Genomic DNA, 7,500 nt, shown 5'->3' with positions numbered 1-7,500 from the left:
GGACCACGCTGGCTGCTAGTGAAACTGTGATGGAAGATCTGAAGGTTGACAGTGCAGCACATGAGCTGGAACTGACAGCAGTGAATACCAGGCTGGTGTGGTACCAGCGTCAGGGGGAGAATCTGGAGAAACGTATCAAAGCAGCACCCAAAGTGGCCTTCTCAGCAGGTCTAGGCACAGGATACACGCAGGCCGGGAGTGATGACCTGAACTTAGTATTCAGTAGAGTCATCACCAATGTGGGAGAGGCCTACAGCAGCACAACTGGCTTCTTCACAGCTCCAGTCGGGGGGGTCTACTACTTCAGGTTCACTGTTATGGATAAAATGGACTCACGCTGGATGCATATCCGGATGTGTAGGAATGGAGAGCAGCTCATGCAGCTGCATGATCATGACAATGATGACCAGCCCACGTATCTGTCCAGTGGCCTGACTCTGCAGCTGGAGACGGGAGATACAGTAAACCTGATGATCCCACAAGGCAAGAGGCTCGTGGACACTGAAGAGAACTACAGCACCTTCAGTGGCTTCCTGCTCTTCCCACTAATGTAAACTCTTATCATGATTAGAGATGCACCGGATCCTGATTTTTAGGATCCTGCCGGATACCGGATCCACTGCTTAAGATCCTGCCAGATCCGGAACCGGATACCGGAACTTACAAAAGGGTTGAAACACATTGACTCATTGGCTTATTGCCACACTGCCTGCAACAGCCGCTACCTAAGAGCTTTCACTCCATGCAGTGATTGGGGTTGTGAAAGAGTGACTGAAAGGTCTAGGCTAGATATGCACCAGACCCTGATTTTTAGGTAACAAGCCGGATACCGGATCAACTGCTTAAGATACTGCCAAACCCGGATCCTGTGAAAAACCCTATTATCCTGCCGGATCCGGAACCAGAACCGGATCCGGTGCATCTCTAATCATGATCAAACACATACTTATCTCTTGTATAGAAATAATAATAACCACAGCACCTTCAGTGGCTTCCTGCTCTTCCCTCTCTGAACGGCAGGAGATCATCATGACCACTCAGCATTTCATGTTGGTGATGATTTGTTTGAGAAATATCAATTATATATGATTGGTATTTGTTTCGTAAATGTAAATCCTTATCATGATCAAATAAATGTCGCTTATGCTGCATATCTGTTGGGTTATCATTACACGTCAGTACACCAATAGGACTTCTGCAGTCTGTGTCCCAGTGTCCCTATTACCACATACATAGATAATCATATACATGTATAATTTCTTTGATTTAATTGGGAAATTACCAATTATGTATATTTATCATTTGTTTCATTAATGTAAATCCTTATCATGATTAAATAAATGTATTGTATGCTGTATACTTCTGCAGTCTGTGTTCCCGCTATCTATTACCACATATGTACATAGTAGCTTACATAGATGCTAATATGTGGCAGATTCAGTGCGTGTGTGTGTGGGGGGGGGGGGCATTTGCAAACGAGAATTGTCAACACAATGTAACTCTCTGCACAGAAGTGATAGAACCGTGCCTCTACTGATTCCCCTATGTTATGCTAATAACCTTTGACCTCTGTTGATTCTCCCATGTTATGACCCTTGGGGGTTGTGAAGTATTCGGCGAGGGGGTTGCAAGAGACATTCACATTCCGAGTTTATTTTTTCATGCCAGGTCGCGAGTTCAACTGTGAACACTTGGCAGCATAGAAATGTGAATGACCGTTTTTGAGAGTCGCAGGGTTGTTGAAATGTAAATCCAGGCACAGAGAAGTTTGATAGTGCACCGTTTGTTTAGAAACACCATTCTTACAGGGTGTCGCAAACGCTGATATCCAAGTGGAGAGATACAATCAGCAAAGAAGATATGTCCAGTGTATCCACTCATGCCTGCAGTTCACCTAGAGGGCGCTGTTGAGACAGCGCAGCCGATTCATTCGAATGGAGTCTGCATTCACTCGTTGGCGCCCCTAGAGTGCAGTACCACCCGGAAAAGTAGTGAGTAGACACACTGGACATATCTCTTGTGTGAATTTGTGTGAAAAGGTGAGAGGTGTCTAGTGTAGCTCAGTGGCCATGTGGGCGGGACAATCGGCTGTCTGTCAAAATGCCTTTGCACTCAACACCACGCAATATGATAGCACAAACAACCAATCAGAACGAATCACCACTCAGCAAACTGTAGGGGCGTCGCCGGTAATAGTTCTAGCCAGGAGATAGCTAGCGGGGCAGTTGGAGATAGCTAGAGGGGTAGTTACCTAGAGGGGCAGTTGGATATATGTAGAGGGGTAGTTGGAGATAGCTAATAATAATAATAATAATAATTGTATTTGTATAGCACGGTATCATACAAGGCATGTAACTCAAAGTGCTTAACAAATGGAAAAAAAAACATTGTTAGAGATGGATTTAAAAGGAGAGGTATACTGTCCTACTAAGGCAAAAGACAGTAACTCATCAGAGTGTGAAATTGAGAAAAATGATGTTAAAGTTATCTTAAAAGAAATTAATGTCACCACAATGTGGTTATAGCTACAAAGCTGTAATTATCCCAGTTTGTAGTGCATGCCTGCCTACATCTCTTCATCAAAAATAATTTTACAAACAGTTGACCTTTGATTCTTTTTTGGAAGTTACTGTCTTTTGCCTTAGTATGACTAACTGTCATTCCGGGGGCAATGCTAAGGCAAAAGACAGTAACTTCCATTTTAAATCTGAATTATGAGCAACAAAGACAACTTTCACATTATAATTTAAGCAGTATACACACTATTAGAGTCATTATGACAAACTGAAGTTACTGTCTTCTGCCTTAGTTTACCCAAATGATTTTCAACATACTTTACTTTACATCTTATTTTACCCTCAAAACAACAGATTTCAAACTCCATATTTGTTCATATGATGAAACTGATGCTTATTATTGCAAATATGACAAAAACTCATTTTTGAAAAAATTGAAGTTATTGCCTTTTGCCTTAGTAGGGCAGCATAGAGGAGAGGCAGAAATAGCAGGAAGGCAGAGGAAGAAGAGATAGACAGAGATTGTAGAGTCATAAGGTCAACGTAGGTTAGGACCAGGATTCTTAGATGCGTAAGGTCCATAGTGGCTGGGCCTGTCATAAGTCATAGATAGTCACACAGAGATTGGGCGCTCAGGTGCGGCCCCTGGTGGCATCAGGGGTGAGGAAAAACTCCCTTTCGCTTGAATCATAGTTTGTAAGGGGGAAAAAAAAGCTCAGTGAGGTCTGAGAAAAAAAACCCTATAGTCAGGAAGAAACCTCAGGCAGAGACCAGCGGCCACCTAGGGGAGCCCCCTGCCAGGGCTGGTTGTGAGTAGTAAGGGCGCTGCGGCAGCTGGGACACTATGACGCCTTGGCAGCTAGGAGTTGGCAAGGATGAAGAGGTGGGTCTTCAGCTGCTTCTTGAAGGAGTCGACTGATCGGATCTCGATGGGGAGGGCGTTCCATCTCTTGGGCGCGTAGCAGGCAAACGCGGCGTCGCCGATCTTCTTTTGCGGGGGGGTGGGGGTCCTTAGCAGCTTGGCATCAGTGGACCTGAGAGCGAGCTAGAGAGAGCTAGAGGGGTAGTTACTGTAGCTATTTGGGCAGTTGGAGATAGCTAGCGGGGCAGTTAGCTAGCGGGGAAGTTGGAGATAGCTGGAGATAGCTAGTGGGGCAGTTGGAGATAGCTAGTGGGGCAGTTGGAGATAGCTAGTGGGGCAGTTGGAGATAGCTAGTGGGGCAGTTGGAGATCGCTAGTGGGGCAGTTGGAGATAGCTAGCGGGGTAGTTGGAGATAGCTAGCAGGGCAGTTGGAGATAGCTAGATAGCTAGCAGGGCAGCTGGAGATAGCTAGCGGGGCAGTTGGAGATAGCTAGCGGGGCAGTTGGAGATAGCTAGCGGGGCAGTTGGAGATAGCTAGCGGGGCAGTTGGAGATAGCTAGTGGGGCAGTTGGAGATAGCTAGTGGGGCAGTTGCAGATGGAGATAGCTAGAGGGGCAGTTGGAGATAGCTAGCGGGGCAGTTGGAGATAGCTAAATAGCTAGCGGGGTAGTTGGAGATAGCTAGCAGGGCAGTTGGAGATAGCTAGCGGGGCAGTTGGAGATAGCTAGCGCGGAAGCTGTTACGTCTGATCTGAATGCATTGCACACACAGCAGGCAGGCATGAGACTCTCAGTCCCTCCATCCAGTCCAGACCAACTGAGATCACATGCAGCTGTCGGCTGTTTGCACACAGAACCCACTCGGTGTCACAACACAATGTCTACACGGGTAAAAGACTCATTTGTTTTTTATCCTAAATAACATTCAACAGCCGCAATGTCGTTCTACACATACAAGGTGTGGTTTAACAAAAGCTAATAAAATGCAAACATTAGCTGAAAACAACGAATGATCAAATTGTTATGTGGAGTGACCTCTCTTTCTCTCTCGATCACGCTCCCCTCTCTCTCTTCTCTCTTCTTTCCTCTCCTCTCTCTCCACTGCTCTCCTCTCCTATCTCTCCTCTCCTCTCCTCTCCTCTCCTCTGCTCTGCTCTCCTCTCCTCTATTTTCCTCTCCTCTCCTCTTCTCTTCTCTCCTCTCCTCATCTCATCTCCTCTCCTCTTCTCTCTTCTCCTCTCTCCTCTCCTCTCCTTTCCTCTTCCAGGCCAATCCCTTTCTCCCTTTGCCCCCCCTTCCCAACATTCCACAAGTGAAGCTTCACTTGTCTTCTCTCTCTCTCTCTCTCTCTCTCTCTCTCTCTCTCTCTCTCTCTCTCTCTCTCTCTCTCTCTCTCTCTCTCTCTCTCTCTCTCTCTCCCTCTCTCTCTCTCTTTCTCCCTGTCTGTATCATCCTCTCATGTCATCTGCTGTCTGAATCCTTTTTAATGATCATTTCTTCTCCTCGTCTCTCTGCTTCACACTTCATTCCTCTGCTCCTTTTCTCCTCCTCTCCTTCATAATCTCGCTATCTGTCCCTGTTGTTCTCTTTCACTCTGTCACACTCCGTCATACCAGTGTGCTCTCTCTTTCTCCCTCTTCTTCTCTCCTTCTCTGCCTAACTCTCTCTCCTCTCCCTCTCTTTCTCTCCTCCAATCTCCTCTCTCTGTCTCTGTTTTCCCCTGTCTATCTATCTATCCTTGTTTCTCTCCTCTCCTCTTCCTTTCTTTCTCCCCTTCATGCTATCTCCCTCTCCTCTCTCTCTGTGTCCTGTCTTTGCACCTTGTGCTATTTTCTCTGTTCTCTCTCTCTCTCTCTCTCTCTCTCTCTCTCTCTCTCTCTCTCTCTCTCTCTCTCTCTCTCTCTCTCTCTCTCTCTCTCTCTCTCTCTCTCTTTCCCCCTCCCGCTCTCTCCTCTCTGTCCTGTCTTTGCACCTTGTGCTATTTTCTCTCGGTCTGCCAGTCTCCCTCTGCACACTAATGATGCTTCTCCTATTTCACAACCTTAGGGAGAGAGAGATAAAGAGAGAGAGGTGAAGAGAGACAGAGGGAGGAGAGAGAGAGAGAGAGGTAAAGAGAGAGAGAAAGATAGAGAGAGAGAGAGGTGAAGAGAGAGAGGTGAAGAGAGAGAGAAAGATAGATAGATAGAGAGAGATAAAGAGAGAGAGAGGTGAAGAGAGAGAGGTGAAGAGAGAGAGAAAGATAGATAGATAGAGAGAGATAAAGAGAGAGAGGTGAAGAGAGAGAGAAAGATAGATAGAGAAAGAGATGTGAAGAGAGAGAGGGAGGAGAGAGAGAGGGGGGAGAAGAGGCAGAGAGAGAGAAGAAGTAGGGAGAGAGCGAGAGGGCGAGAGAGAAGGAGAGAAATATAGAGGGGGAGAGAGAGAGAGAGAGAGAGAGAGAGAGAGAGAGAGAGAGAGAGAGAGAGAGAGAGAGAGAGAGACAGATACAGAGAGAGAGAGAGAGAGAGAGAGAGAGAAGAGGTAGAGAGACAGAGCGAGGGAGGTGGAGGGAAGAGGCAGAGAGAGAGGAGCTAGTGCTAGAAGGAGAGAGACAAAGAGAGATAAAGAGAGAGAGAGAGAGAAGAGGTAGGGATAGAGAGAGAGAGAGAGAAATGAGAGAGCCATGTAGCTTAGTCAGGTAAAGAGAGGGAGAGGCAGAGAGAGAGGAGCTAGTGCTAGAAGGAGAGAGACAAAGAGAGATAAAGAGAGAGAGAGAGGGAGGTAGGGATAGAGAGAGAGAGAGAGAGAGAGAGAGAGAGAGAGAGAGAGAGAGAGAGAGAGAGAGAGAGAGAGAGAGAGAGAGAGAGAGAGAGAGAGAGAGAGACAGAGAGAGAGAGAGATGATAGAGAGATGAGAGAGTCGTGTAGCTTAGTCACCCAAGTCCAGCTGATCCACACTCTACAATAGAATACTGAAGTAGTTCAAATCTGCTCTTGTTACACGTATTGAATAGTTCAAGTGCGTATCGAATAGTTCAAGTCTGGTGTTCCTGCTCTGGCTACAGTAATAATGTAACATATTGAATAGTTCAAGTCTGGTGTTTCTGCTCTGGCTACAGTAATACTGTAACGTATTGAATAGTTCAAGTCTGGTGTTCCTGCTCTGGCTACAGTAATAATGTAACATATTGAATAGTTCAAGTGTGGTGTTTCTGCAGTACTGTAAAGCACTAGATCGTTCAACGCTGTTGTTACTGTTACACTATAGGAACCATATCTTAAATTCAACATATCCAAAACAAAGGATATGCACATTGATTTTGGGAGAAAAATCAAGGTGTGTGGCCACTAGTATGAAAGGTCAAATAGTGGACCAAGTCAAATACAAATACTTAGGGACTATCATTGACTCCAAATTACATTTCCAGGAAAATTGTGAAGTTGTGTGCAAAAAAAGGTCAACAGCGGTTACATTGCTTGGGGAAGCTTTGCGAGTTTAATATCAATAACACCATGATGACTTTGTTTTATCGTTCCTTTATTGAATCAATTTTATCTGTTTCTTTAGCTTCATGGTTTGGCAATGCCCCCCTTACACACAAGAATCGCCTATACCAAATTGTTAAGTGGTCAAGTAAACTGATCGGTGAATCAAAGCTGCACCCTTCTTCCCTGTATGCAAAGCAACTACAGCGCATGGCAATGGCTAACCTAGATGATAGCCAACACCCTTTAAATAGTGAGTTCCAGTATCTCCCCTCTGGGCGGAGGCTGGTAGTTCCTGGTTGCTCAAAACAATATGTTCAAAAGCAGTTTTTTCCCAGCTGCAATTACTCTGCTAAACAAGATGTAGAATAAACAAAGTATAACTTGTAGGTTTGCCTATTTATTTGTAAAAATGCCTTTTGCACTTGAGCTGCGCCAGGAATGCGGTGTCACTTCTCCATGGTTGTATGAAATGTTGTGGTCCACCACTGCAGTTCCGAACATTGTGTGTATATATGTTTCATGTGTATTAGTCAAATGTCCCTGTATTTACTATTTATTTATCTTTGTGTAGCCTACATGTGTTTTTAGACTCCATGTTAAGTGTCATGTGTCTTGTGGTTCTGATGTAAGATCAGCCATCTTTCTCTTAAACTGGA

Source organism: Engraulis encrasicolus, unplaced genomic scaffold, assembly GCF_034702125.1.
Source record: "Engraulis encrasicolus isolate BLACKSEA-1 unplaced genomic scaffold, IST_EnEncr_1.0 scaffold_34_np1212, whole genome shotgun sequence".
Classification (NCBI taxonomy): Eukaryota; Metazoa; Chordata; class Actinopteri; order Clupeiformes; family Engraulidae; genus Engraulis; species Engraulis encrasicolus.
This window is presented reverse-complemented; position numbering follows the sequence as displayed.